Here is a 14,879-nt window from a genome sequence, read left to right as displayed (position 1 = left end):
CTTGGTATCTTTGACATAAACAATTAATATAGTACTTTTTTCGAGAGTTAACAATTAAATTTTTAACACACTAATTTCATTAGTTATGGAAATTTAGAAATATGTGACTTAAACTGTATTAGTAATCATTATATTAGGTCGTCAAGAAATTAATGTCGCGTTTTAGAACACTTTCATTAACCACCAAACAAAAAATGTACATCACGTATAATAGTTAAACTAACTGCTTAAAAATCATGATAGTGTAGCCTATATAATGTGTAAAGTTTAGTATACTCTATTCCCTTATAGTGATGGCACACGACGAGACACAATTCGGCATGTAATGCTGTTTGAATACAACAAGGGAGCTATGCCTCTGTAGCCACAAAGAATATCAAAGAAGTTTATGGAAATGTTTTGAACATTCATAAGTGTCAACTATGGTTCAGCAAATTTTGTTCAGGTGACTTTTAGCCTTAAAAAATGCGATGGCAGGGGCTGAAATGTTGGAATTGATATTGATGCTCTGAAGAAGCTTATTGAGTCTAACCCAAGGCAACACACTTGTGAAATGGCCCTGAAATTGCATGTCTCTCATGAAACAATACGTAAACATCTAAGGAATATGGGAAACTCCTTAAAGAAGGTGTTTGGGTGCCTCACGAACTCTCTGATGATCATCGTTTCCAACGTGTAAACGTTGCTTCGTTTCTTCTGGCACGTAATGCGCGTGAACCATTTTTGGACAGAATTGTCATCAGTGATGAAAAATGGATTCTCTATGCGAATATTAAACACCAAAAACAATGGCTCAGTCCTAGACAAAAACCACTTCCGACCCCAAAACCTGGACTCCATCCACAGAAAGTGATTCTTTGCATTTGGTGGGACATCAAAGGAGTAATTCATTTTGAACTCCTCAATCCATGGTGAACTGTCAATGCAGAGGTATATAGTCAGCAACTGGAACGTTTAAATCAGAAACGCTCTTCACTTGTCAACCGGAAAGGTGTTATTCTTCTCCTCGACAATGCACGTCCACATGTGGCACGTTTGACGCAACACAAGATTATAGAGTTGGGTTGGGAAGTTCTCCCCAACCCACCATATTCTCCAGATATGGCATCAGATTACCATCTTCATCGTTTGCTGCAACACCATCTTAATGGGAAAATGTATGCAAATGTGGTAGGTGTTAAAGAGGACATCGACATGTTTTTTGCTTCAAAGCCAAATGATTTCTTTCATCAGGACATTAACAACCTGATTGTAAGATGGAAAAGCATCATCGATAAGAATGGAAACTATTTCATTTGCTAAATGTTTTGTTTTGATACATAAGTTGTTCGGGTTTTTTCATCTAACAAAAAGCGACATTAGTTTCTTGACGACCTAATATATCCGGAGTATAAAGGTCGTTTTTTAAAACTTTTTATCAAAGTTTTCAGTGTTCAACTGCTTCTTGTATTTTTTATTCATAGATGTTGTTGACTGAGGGTTCGGGTTTGATGAAAATATTAAGTGTGAAATATAGTTGGTAAAATGCCCGTAATGAAAAGTGTGAAAATTAGAATTTATAGGAGAATGTACGCCACATTTAAAATTGAAACTGTACATACCAGACGTCTAATCATAAATATATAAATGTTATTCTAGCATCTACGTTTTCCGTAACGTAAATGACACTGAAACTTGAACCGATGTTTTTCAAGTTTCTTAAGAACTGGGAAGCGCAATTCCACAGAAACAGGTAACAGGTCAACAAAATTAAATCTACAACAAACTGAATTATACCTTGAGGAGTTCGTTTAAAAAAAAATGCGTGTTTAATGAATGTATTAAAATACAACGTTCTGTCGCTGTAAACTACGAATCATACATTGAGATCTGATCAGAAAGTTTGCTTCTTAAAGACAACGAACAAGAAGTTTCGATTACAGTAGTGTGATATGACTAATATGTTCGAATGGAAACAGATTTTCCTCTTTCTAAGAGCTTTTCACACTTACACGAGTAGTTTAAATTGGGTAGTTTGGATAGAATAAACGTGGGATGAGTACTCACATATTCGGTTGTCCATAAATTTTAGTTACACAGATTTTCTTGGTACAACAACTAGAACAACATAAGTGATATTAAAAAAGTAATGCTTCCAATAGTTACTGGTAATTTTTCGACAATGGATCGACTCTGGCTTCATTTCTTTCTTGTTTTATCGACGACAGGCTCACACCAAATAATTTCATCAGCCAATCCGTAAAGACCGTCAATGGACTGAGGGAAAATAAATTCGATATAATCAATGGTTGTAGTTTTGTAAAAAAACTAAAAGTAACACAAATGGTATAAAAGTGGATAATCAAGATTGAATCTGATGCTTTGCTTCCAACATCTATTTTCTCTTAGATATGGTCAAAGGTTACTTGTGAGTGTAAAGTACCAACATTTTCAGGGTGCTACGAGTGCAGTAGATAAGGATACGACCATGACGGGATATCAGTTACAGAGAAATCAATCGTAAAAGACGAGAATTTCCGTTGGTGCTAATAAAATTGTCAAATGACCGAAAAGATGCACTTTACCTACTGACCGGATATGTTCACAGAATCGTCTGAAGACGTGAACAGCCACGATCAGAGCAGCGAGAGCGTTACCTTTGGGGAGATAGAAATTGACTACGACCAGTATATTCGCCCCCCCCCCCCAGTGGCACAGCGGTATGTCTGTGGACTTACGACGCTAGAAATCGGGGTTTCGATACTCGTGGTGGGCAGAGCACAGATAGCTCATTGTTTTGCTTTGTACTCCTAAAACGTATTCTATGTTAGAATCTGATGCATGAATTATAACAAAGCTTTCCAAAGTAAAGGCTGTATATAATACATTTTTCGGTGTATCTATCTTCGAATCCTAATAAACAGCGCCAAAGCTGATTTTTTAACTAAAGAATTGGTTATTTTCCATTAAGTTGATGTATATTATATGTGAATTTTTCTTTCATTACCCAAAATATGGGGTCTGGCGAGAAAGAAACGCGAAACCAGTTTATCATTCGCCACTTGTCACCGAGATAGACCGGTTTCGGGGAATTCCTCCCCTCATCACGTAATTTTGCGATTTATAGTTTTAATGCCACAAAACTCTTACTATAGTGTAGTAGGTGAGGTTAATGGCTGTATGATGTGAACCTTAAAAGCTATTTCATGCAATAAATCAAAGAAAAGTCGCAATGAACTTACAATGACTATCTTACCAAACACGAACCCAATGTCTACTTAGTATGCTCGTGGAGTTTTTATTATTTTTTTTGGTATTTATCAGTTACGTTCAGTTAACAATACGTCTACGTCACAATGCAGACGTTGGGCAATAATGGTGTGACGTTGGATGATGAAAGGATCTAGTGCTTTATTAAATAATCTAAAGCAATTAAAGAGATGTAAATAATGAACCATACGTAAGGAACTACAAACTAATTGCTCTGTTACTAATCCCGTAAATTGATAAGATGTGCACGACGATTGCGGTTAAGTGCAGATAATTGGATGTTTTTTGAATAATACTCAAAAATCACGAGCTACATAAACCACTCTGTGTAGCGAAGATGATTTATTAAAAAGCCAGATATAATCTTTAATACCAATTAAGCCGAAGCTCCTTGTAAACTAAACGAAATCACTTACACTTGTTGATTTATGATGAGGATCACGTCATCAAATTACAGCAAAATATCCCCCCACCCCCACTTCCTCGTGATGTCATATAAACAAGTCTTCGAAGATTGTACTAGGCGTTCGTTATCGTACATAGGAAAATGTGGGCTTATTAGGGGTCGTTATATCGTAATTGATATTACTAAGTTTATGTTTTTATGAGTTCATCCTTGAGCCTGGTATTTTTTGAGTTGACTTAAATGTAAAATTTGACTTCTATTGGATCATAAGTAAAAGAAGGGATTGTAATATAGGCATTAGATTTTATGCAATGTATATCAGTAAAACAGATCAACTCCAGCTAATATTTTTGTTATATATTTTGTCTTAACTTGAAATATACCACCATTCTCGTGTGCAATGTATTGAGTACTGAAACAAAAGTACTCATTAACCATGTAAAAATGAATTAAGCCCTGTAAAAACTATATTTTACCAACGTTTCGGGTTACGACTCCTTTTGGATAAAGCAACTTTTTCTCTACAATTACTTACTAATTGTAGTAGTAAAAAAAAAAGGTGTTGAAACAATGCATTGAGTACTGAAGCAAATGACTCATTAACCATGTAAAAATTAATTATGCTCTGTAAAAACTATATTTTACCAACGTTTCGGGTTACGACTCCTTTGTTTTTACTACTACAATTAGTAAGTAATTGTAGAGATAAAGTTCCTTTATCCAGAAGGTGCTGAAACAATGTATTTTTTAAAGCAGCAATTTTACTGTATACACGCAGACATCAGTTATTGTTGTTTAACAAAGTATATCAAGATTATCTACTCCAAGAATTTGCTTTCGTTGTTTAAATAACGTAGGAGTTTTAAACATTTTATTTTATATATTTGTATATCTGTGAGGATAAACGTAGATATAATTTCGTAATTTTATGCATATCATTTTATATAAATGAATGTGTGTGTAAACTAATAATGCTTGAAAACGGCTTGAATGGTTGGTTGGTTGGTTGGTGCTTTATGACGCATAGTAGCGAGGCTATCTGCGCCAAACAACCGGTAAAACTATGAAAGTAAATTAAAGTAAAATGTAAAAATACAGCGAGTTAAAACCAATACATGTCGATAAAAGATTTATATAGAATTAAAAATATCTATAGTGTGTAAAAAACACACACACATACAGTCTTCTCCCTGGTCAATATACTGTTAATATATATAAAACAACAAACAATAAAAACACAACACACATACAGTCTTCTACCTGGTCAATATACTGTTAATATATATAAAAACAACAACAATAAAAACACACACACATACAGTCTTCTACCTGGTCAATATACTGTTAATATATATAAAAACAACAACAATAAAAACACACACACATACAGTCTGTCTTCTCCCTGGTCAATATACTGTTAATATATATAAAAACAACAACAATAAAAACACACACACACATACAGTCTTCTCCCTGGTCAATATACTGTTAATATATATATATATATATATAAACAATAAAAACACACACACATACAGTCTTCTCCCTGGTCAATATACTGTTAATATATATATATATAACAACAACAATAAAAAACACACACACGTACAGTCTTCTCCCTGGTCAATATACTGTTAATATATATATATATATATATAAACAATAAAAACACACACACATACAGTCTTCTCCCTGGTCAATATACTGTTAATATATATAAAAACAAAAACAATAAAAAACACACACATAAAGTCTTCTCCCTCATCAATATACTTTTAATATAAGACAATAAAATCTCTAACCTCTTCTTGTTTCAGTTTCTGGATCAACGGTGCAACATGCTTTCGACAAGAGATACTTTCTTTTTCCAAAATAAGTTGAGTATGGATATCGTCATACATTCGAGATACATCCTGAAAAGACAAGCTTAATTAATGACCTGCTCTATTAAAAAAAAACAAAAAACTTTGAATCCTACAACAGAAAAAAAATAAACATTTGGCGCATAAAACCGTAAACGTTAAATTTACCAATAAATATTTGAAATATAAGTGTAAAATGCTTGTGTTTTTTTTTTATATATAGCAAAGCCACACTGGGCTGTCTGCTGTGTCCACCGCGAGGAATCGAACCTTGAATTTTTTGCTGTCTCACCGGAAGGGACAACAGTAAAATTATTTGAAACAACAGTTTTTAAAGTTTGAACTACTGGCTGAAGGATTAAAACTCAATGAAACTTTAGTACTTTTTAGAGCATATGGTTTTATTGTTTGTTTGTTTATATTTGATTTACCAACTTTAAACAAGCAAGTTTTCAACTATTATGTAGGTCTGTTCAGAAAAATATGCTTTACTTAATATCATTATTTTTTTTGCAACGTTCTCGTAACATATGAAGTTGTGAGCCCTTGAAAACAGAAATCGTTTATTCCCAAAACTTCGAAATAAAAGAAAAATATATTTCTGAGTGTTATTAATTTTTGTATCTAGTCAATGTGCTAATCGCGCTTAGCTATCTTTATCTAGAGTTACAACAATACCTCCTCCCCACGTAGCTCAGCCGCACGTCAATAGTCTTATAACGCTAAATATCGGGTTTCGATACCAGCAATAGGCTCATTATATAGCTTTGTGCTTTACAGCAAACAATGCCCCCAAGTGGCACAGCAATATGTCTGCGGACTTACAAAGCTAGAAACCGGGTTTCGATACCCGTGGTGGGCAGAGCACAGATAGCCCATTGTGTAGCTTTGTGCTTAATTCCAAACCAACAACAACAAACAAACAAGCCACAATAATGACTATAATACAGTTGTGCTGTTTGGATAACTACCAGAAATTAAAGATATTATTCGTCGTGCATTTTAGAAGTTCATAAATAGGCTTAAAATCATTATTCAAAACAGTATAATATACTATATCGACTTGCAAAGTACTTTTATTTGATTGTCTTTAAGCCATCTGCGCTGTGCTCACAGCGGGTATCAAGCCCCGATTTTTTTGCGTTGCAAGCCCTGAAGCTTACCACTGAGCCACTGGGGTAGGAGGGGGAGGGGTAGCACTTATGAGAGTATCTCGTCACATAATTGAGGGGATGATGGATATTTTGTTCTAAGACAACACCTTACCTTTAACCCCGAAAGCTGCACAAAAACAAACTTTTTGTGAATATGTAGAAGAAAAAGTAAAGTATGCTCAACTTACTTAATCAACCTACTGCCAACTCTTGGGGCTGCTCTTTACTAACGAATATTGGGACTGACCATCGTAGAATAACACTGCCATGGCTGAGGGGCCTAGCATGATCGGCAACAGTTTTCTATCTCACGACGTCCAGCTTGCAAGTCGTGCGTCCTAACCATTAGACCATGCTAGGCTTCAGACCATATTTTAAATAAAACAATGGATCGCATATTTTGTAATTGAGACGAACTTCAATTATGAAAATCGTTTTTTTTTTTATTGTCCAACCATTTTTCAGCGTTTTCACTTTTTTTTCTTCTCACTAAAAGAATCCTTCTATGGCTCCCTCTAAATTAGGTAAATCGAGTCCTTTAGCGTTCGATTTGCCACAAAGGCCGAAATAAATAAACTTAGAATCTTCAGTGGTAAGTACTATTGTTTGTTTGTTTTTTAATTTCGCGTAAAGCTACACGAGGGCTATCTGCGCTAGCCGTCCCTAATTTAGCACTGAAAGACTAAAAAGAAGGCAGTTAGTTATCACCACCCACCGCCAACTTTTGGGCTACTCTTTTACCAACGAATAGTGGGATTGACCGTCACATTATAACGCCCCTACGGCTGAAAGAGCGAGCATGTTTGGTGGGAGGGGGATTCGAACCCGCGACCCTCAGATTGCCCTAACCACCTGGCCATGCCGGGCCAGGTAAGTACTATACCACACATATAGTTAAAAAATGAATAAAAACAAAAATTTATGTTTGTTAGTTAAGAAAGTCAAACGCAATTTTCATGCAAAACAGAACCATTTACAAAAATATTCAATGATATTTGTTGAAAGAACCAGACTTCAAAGAACTACATCATACAAGTATATTTGTTACCACCTTTTCTTCAGAGGATATTTTTATTCAAATAATTAAATCTATATCTCATACTAGCTACGTAATAATTATTTTAGCATTGTGCGCTATAATGGGACTCGGTGATTCGATTTATAAGAAAAGGTTAATGTTTTATACGTATATATATATTTATAAGTTACTACATATATGATAAAACACGTGTATAAGAAGGGAAAATATCTTGTAAAACTATGATGCTCCAAATTAGAAAAACGTCACCTGTTCTTTCTTCGTCATTTCTAAATTCTTATATGTCTGATAATCGAAGATTCTCACGGCAGTATCTTCGTTTTCGTCTACTCCACGTGACTACGAGAAAAAGAAAATATCCAAAAAATAACGGTTTTTACTATATGGCTATATATAGTGCGTGGGAAAGGGCTATAGGGGGATCTATCCCCCCCAATAATCATCATTGAATATTTTTTATTATTATTAGTTATCACGTTTGCACATTCCATCATTAGCATTGAATTTATATATATTTTCCCTCCCTTTGAGGGTGGAGGGTCTCAAACACACAAGAAAAATAATATTAGCAGAATTTATTTTTTTCACATGCCCCCTGGTGATGTGAAACTTTTTGACTCTGTAAACATGTTGTAAAATTCCTTGCCAACGTCTACAGGAAATATACTTTTTCAAACAAATTCAATAAATATTGCCATTTGATTTACCAATATGTGGCAAGAGAAGAGAGGCTTTGAAATATTTCTTTGGAAGTGGAAGTTGATTTTCAAATCTGGTCCTAAACAATCAGTAACTTACGTCGTTGCTGAAATAAATTGGACAATCAAACCTTTTAATTCTAACAACATATATTCAAGGAAATACGATAGCTTACAAACGCTTATGCTACGACAAGCAGTACAAAAACCGCAACAACACGTAATTGTCTTTTAAAGTCCTCCTGAAACATTAATAATTTAGGCAGTTCACTTTGATCTTTGAAATATCATAACACTTAAAATATTACTGGTTTTGAACGCCATATGTATATACGAGTGAACAAACAAGATTACTTGGAAATAAAAAATTATGTAAACAAGTGCATATGTGCAACTTTGCGTCTAAGATTGTGAGAGACGATTTTTCACCGTCGTCCACCTTGATTGAGAAGGTTTAGACAGAAAAGAGTATAAGTGAAAGGCGTTATTAATGGGGCGCATCTATCTTTGGGCAACGTTTTGGGCAACGTTTCGAGATTTTAGCCCAGTTCTTCATCAAGCTCTAGTATTGGATCTTGGTATGACCTATCGCGAGTACAAATGGACCAGGATTTGTTCTGGTGCTGGATAATACCTGGAGTAATAATGCAAGGAAAATGATGGGCTACTTTCAAGAAGAAACCAGCTAGAAGTTTTGATTTGAATTCCTTATACGTCCACACCTTAGGCCACCATATAAAGTCACAGAGCTTACCATTACTTGAACAAGGAACAGAAAACGTTCAAATAAAGTACGCCTCGCAGATTCTGAAGCTATCTCAGTATCAGTATGATATCTTTCAGAGTTCAGCCAGTTAAACCCTAACTATGATCATTTCGAATTTGCACGGACTTATGTTTCATGATTTATTGTCAATAAATGTAATTCACTATCTGTATTCACCGAATACGTGGTGATTCTTGAAATCTAATCTAATTTCAACTTTATATAATTGTCATTAGTTTGGTTGAAGAACAATTTTAATCTCGCGCCTTTTATAATTTTTGTTGTTTTGTTTTTGGATTTCGCGCAAAGCTACACGAGGGCTATCTGCGCTAGCCGTCCCTAATTTAGCAGTGTAAGACTAGAGGGAAGGCAGCTAGTCATCACCACCCACTGCCAACTCTTGGGCTACTCTTTTACCAACGAATGGTGGGATTGACCGTCACATTATAACGCCCCCACGGCGAGCATGTTTGGTGTGAGAGGGATTCGAACCCGCGACCCTCAGATTGCGAGTCGAGTGCCTTAACCACCTTGCCATGCCGGGCTTATAATTTTGTAGTTTACCTGTGTGTGAATAAGCCAGCAGGTTGTTCATACCTCAGGAAATAATATATAGACATATGTTTTGTGAAATGATTTAAACAATTCACCCATAAAAAGACTAACTTTATGTAAACTTATGTCAAATAACATCCCCTGCCAGGTACCATGGTATCTTTTATTTCTTTTTTTTTTTTTTGCTTAGTTTATGAAAAATAATAATAGCAAACGTGTGAATGAATGCTCACTTCTAAACGCATGTTTAGTGTCAGTTATATTATCTGGGGAAAATAAAAACATCTGAATAACCTTTCTGAACATACCCGAATGTCAAATTTTTTAGTATAAAAATAATAATACAAACGTGTGAATGAATGTTCACTTCTAAACGCATGTTTAGTGTCAGTTATATTATCTGGGGAAAATAAAAACATCTGAATAACCTTTCTGAACATACCCGAATGTCAAATTTTTTGTATAAAAATAATTACAAACGTGTGAATGAATGTTCACTTCTAAACGCATGTTTAACGTCAGTTATCTGGAAACGAAACATCTTAACATCTTAGCCAGAATGTCACGTTAATTTGTAACAAAGAGAACGCGAAACTCACCATTACTGAACGGATTATGTCAACTGAACCGGGTTTCAATTTGTTGGTGGGTTTTTCGTCGTCGTCTTCCTTTACGTTTTTTCTAATTATAAAACAAAATAGAATAAAAAGATTATAAAATCAATGAACTAATATTTGCTTCCATTTTCCGCTAATAATGTATCCATACATGACAGAGAGAAAATAATAATCACTCAATAGTCTTTACCACTATGGAGAAGGTTCCGTTTTGGAAACATACACTAATACAATCTAATAACCTTCTTACAGATAATTCCGCCTTTTCTTGTTTACCGGTGACTCGTAGATAAGCTTACAATGTTAAAATACGTGGTTCGATCCCTGCGGCGAACAACCTATAAGTTTTATAACTTTATACTTTTGGCAATCTATGTACGAACATTGAAATAAATGGGCAAGTTTTAGTATACTTAAATCATCCTCCAGCTATGGCGCCCTATACCTCTACGGTCCGCCGGTGGGACAATGGTGAGTTTTCGGACTTAAAACGCTAAAATCCGGGGCTAGATTCCCTACGGTGTACACGGCAGATGACTCAATGTGGCTTTGCTTTAGAGCAAACAAACAACCACTCCTATGTAGACGAATGGTCCTTTTTTTAATCTCATTTGGCTTCATTGTTTTACGATTTTTGTTTCGAGAAAATAAAACATTAATTTTTGATTTGAAAAACTGTTGCATCGGATGATAAAATGCCAGTCCTCCGATCCTTACGTGTGCGCTCTTCACAGTTGGTTGGTTGGTTGGTGTTTTATGGCGCAAAGCAGCTAGGCTATCTGCGCCAAACAACCGGTAAAAGCAATGAAAGTAGATTAAAGTAAAATGTAAAAAAAAACAGCGAGTTAAAAATCAATAATGTCGGTAAAAGATTTATATAGAATTAAAAAGATGTATAGTGTGTAAAAAATTAAAAATACAATCTAGTCGGCCAGTGTCACCATTACCAATGACACTGTCCAGCGTCAGGGGTAAACGTTTAGAAAACATGTGTCCAAAACGGTGCCGCCGCTCACGGTCGTAACGTGCTTGCAGTGGAAGCAACCATAATAATTATACAAAACACAATGCCATTGGGCAGATCTCTGTCTGAAGAAGGAGACCCCAGTGATTGATGGCGTAACCGAATAATGGTTCTGCACCTCGGAGCCAAAGCAGTCGCTGGAAGCGATTATGTGGACGGTGACAGGAATAGACGTAGACTTGTCAACTCTTGCATCCACAGAGAGCAAAATACTTTACATGGTATGAGAAAGGCTCTGATGAAGGCATGGAAAGGTCTGTCTGAACTGTAGCAGTGGAACAGAGTGCAGCAGCATATATCCGAGATGCAACAGGGGACAATAACTTTCGAGCCTCAGGGTAAGAAATGTTATGGACAGTCCTCAAGCGCTGTACCTATTTTTCATCCACCAATTTAGGGCAAGAACGAAAGTTTGAGGGGGTGGGAACCGCCACAATTGACCAATGAGGGTCCAGTTGATAAATTCGTTGGCATCATGGTCTTTGCCACTATAACAACCACGCATCAAAGAACTACGACAAAATGCTTTTGAAAGTCTAAACTGCTGACACTAGAAACACCAAAGAGAATTAGGAATATAAGGCTGTACCTTATAGCTCAGATAACCTGCCTTGACAGTGGCAGGCGAACATGGCAATGGAAACTTCAATGTAAGAACATTGGTAGGCAGAGTAACTCCAATTTTGCGAGTGGAGATACGTCATACATTAGAAACTCCTTGGTTGGAGAAAGCAACGAGCATCTCCGACTCGGGGATGTTCCTTAAATCCCTCTTAACGGTAACTCCTCGTGAGGAATTCAAAGTAGCATGTGGAGTAACCTCAATAGGAATATCCCCATTGGCCTTTGATTTCAGGAGGAGTTCACTATGTTTTGATGTAGAATCTTGACTGACTTTGAACAGCCAGCAAGCCCCTCTAATCTCTTCTGAATGGAAAAGGGAAAATATTTCCCTAAAGGTTTGTCAGAAGAATGAAGTAACGAGGAACAGGCACAGATTGGGGTGGTGCCTGCTGTTCAGAGTCTTCCAAAAGTGATCGCTTTTTTTTGGGGGGGGGGGTGCAGATACATATAAATGGAGAAACTTCAGTGCCCACTGACCCCACCCACCACGGAGTCAGTCTTACAAGGGGATGCACTACAATGCTAAACTAGAGCATTGTAGAGATGGCAGGGATTTGTGAGCAATATACTCAAACACCAGTATCAGACAAAATGTCCACAACATCCATTGAGAAAGTCTAAAACTGGTACTCGGTTGACCCTAGCCCAGCATGATCAGCCAATTGACCTTGGGGGAGCCACTCCAAGGCCACTTATTTACAGGAACTCAAGGCCAAAGTGGTGTGTTGAAGTGCCTCCAATATAAACTGACCCATCAATAACACCCTCAACCACCAGGATCGTCTCCTCCCTTTCACGGGATGCCACGCACGGCAAACACGTGGGTGGATGTTCGGATCCCAGAAGAGGTAAACTGAAAATACAGGATCTTCCCCGGGCGGTTCCCTCACCACGTACAGGAATCCACCTCAAGGTGCGCAGATAAAGGACAGACAACTAGAACTTTAAAATATTTGTAGGTTTAATTATTCAAGTCATACCTTACTTCGGAGAGCTACCCTTAAGCTATCTTTATCCTTCGTCCCTAGTTCTTTTCGTAGCTGTACATCGTCCATGACACATCGCGTAAGAAGTAACTGTCGATCTTTCATGTGCTGTTTCTGACGACGAGCACAAATGCGGAGCTGTTGATTCCTCTGCAAATATATACGAGAACAAATTTCAACTTTTAGAAGTTATGTTATACTTGTGTGAGATATATAGAGGATTTTTTAGTTGTTTGGTGCTTTATGGCGCAAAGCAGCGAGGCTATCTGCGCCAAACAACCGGTAAAAACAATGAAAGTAAATTAAAGTAAAATGTAAAAATACAGCGAGTTATAATCAATACATTTCGATAAAAGATTTATACAGAATTAAAAATACCTATAGTGTGTAAAAAATTAAAAATACAATCTAATCGGACAGTGTCACCATTACCAATGACACTGTCCAGTATCAGGGGTAAACGTTTAGAAAACATGACATGTGTCTAAAATGGTGCCGCCGCTCACGGTCGTAACGAAGGCACGACAGTATAATGTGGGCTATTGTGACTTGAGTGTTACAATGGTTACATATCGGGATTTTTTAGTGTCTGCAGAGCATTTTATTTTTGTCGCTGTATTTCTATTCTTGGTTGGCGTTTTTTGACGACAGTCAAATGTGGGCTGTTGTGACTTGAGTGTCACAAAGGCTACACATTGGTGGGTCAGTACCAGATAAAAGAAAACGATGAGTTAAAAACTGTGACCAATGCGTAGCCTAACCAAGACAATTTCCTCCATTCGATCCCCACGGAAACAAGACGACCCAAAAGCTAGTCTGTAGATTTGCGCTTAACAACAAAGAAATACCTTTTTCGCTCGTGAGAAAGAAAGTGGCAGTCTGAATACACTCAAACTTTTATGCTTTTTTGCAAATTTGATTAATTTTTAATTTGTACAATTCATACTTTGTGCAATAATTTAGATATTTAGTTTAGGAACACCTAAGAAATATCATGTAAATAAAAAAGGCATTCTTCATTTGCGTCTATTCCACCTTAGTTCACGTGTTTTAAATGCTGTAAATCTTTCTTTGATAATGTAGTTACTGGCTTTATAACAAATTAATTGAGTGAAATTTATGGTTAAGCACACACATACCTACTTCTAATCTACTAATATAATATAAAACTAGTAATAAATCCTTAGAAAATAAATTTTAGTTAGCTATATTTACTCTTCCACCAACAATATGACTCCAAATCGACTATGCTAAAATGTGTATTTAAAAATTATTTAGGCCTATTACAACTTACATGATACTCCTCCAGAAGGCGCTGTGTAAGAACTTGCATAAACCCAGGAGCAGTTGGATTAATCTCTACATCAGGCCCCAACAGATTTTCTAATCTTTGTTGAATAAGACCTTGATAATCAAGCATGGTGAAACTCTCTGCTACAGGAAATATGAATTATTCCTAAGCTCGTTTTAGCACTTTGTATTGAAAGACTTAAATAATACTAGATTGGATAACAATTTCAGTGTATTAAAAATTAAATGAAGTTAAAATTACACTAAATTTTGGTTTTTTGGTTTTCAACACTTACATTTTACAAAATCTCTCGTCCCCTGATGGGTCGGCGGTAAGTTTACGAACTTACAACGCTAAAATCTGGGGTTAGAATCCCCGCGGTGGACAAAGCAGATAACCCAATGTGGCTTTTCTCTAAAACAAGCAACAAGAAAGAAAATCTGTGTCCATTGCTTATTTTAAACAAACTGTAGTTTAGTTCCTTTTAAAATGACAGAAGAGCCTAAAATTCATGCTACGTCAAACCTACCTGTTCATTTCTCATGTAAACGGTCATTTTCAATTTACTTAAGATGGTATCGTGCGTATCTTGAAGACAACGCAGTGTA

The 14,879-nt window shown here is 36.2% G+C and overlaps 1 long non-coding RNA gene across 1 annotated transcript; it reads right to left on the bottom strand.

Annotated features, from left to right (window-relative positions):
* Nucleotides 1-2,097: 2,097 nt before the first annotated feature.
* Nucleotides 2,098-10,411, bottom strand: LOC111086180. The gene is made up of 4 exons (XR_002610934.1): nt 10,329-10,411; nt 7,960-8,049; nt 5,458-5,568; nt 2,098-2,256 (listed from the first exon to the last, which is right to left on the bottom strand). It is a non-coding gene; the product is annotated as an uncharacterized LOC111086180 (long non-coding RNA).
* Between the last annotated feature and the right edge of the window lie 4,468 nt (nt 10,412-14,879).

This window comes from Limulus polyphemus, unplaced genomic scaffold (assembly GCF_000517525.1).
Source record: "Limulus polyphemus unplaced genomic scaffold, Limulus_polyphemus-2.1.2 Scaffold904, whole genome shotgun sequence".
In the NCBI taxonomy this organism is placed as follows: Eukaryota; Metazoa; Arthropoda; class Merostomata; order Xiphosura; family Limulidae; genus Limulus; species Limulus polyphemus.
This window is presented reverse-complemented; position numbering and strand designations above follow the sequence as displayed.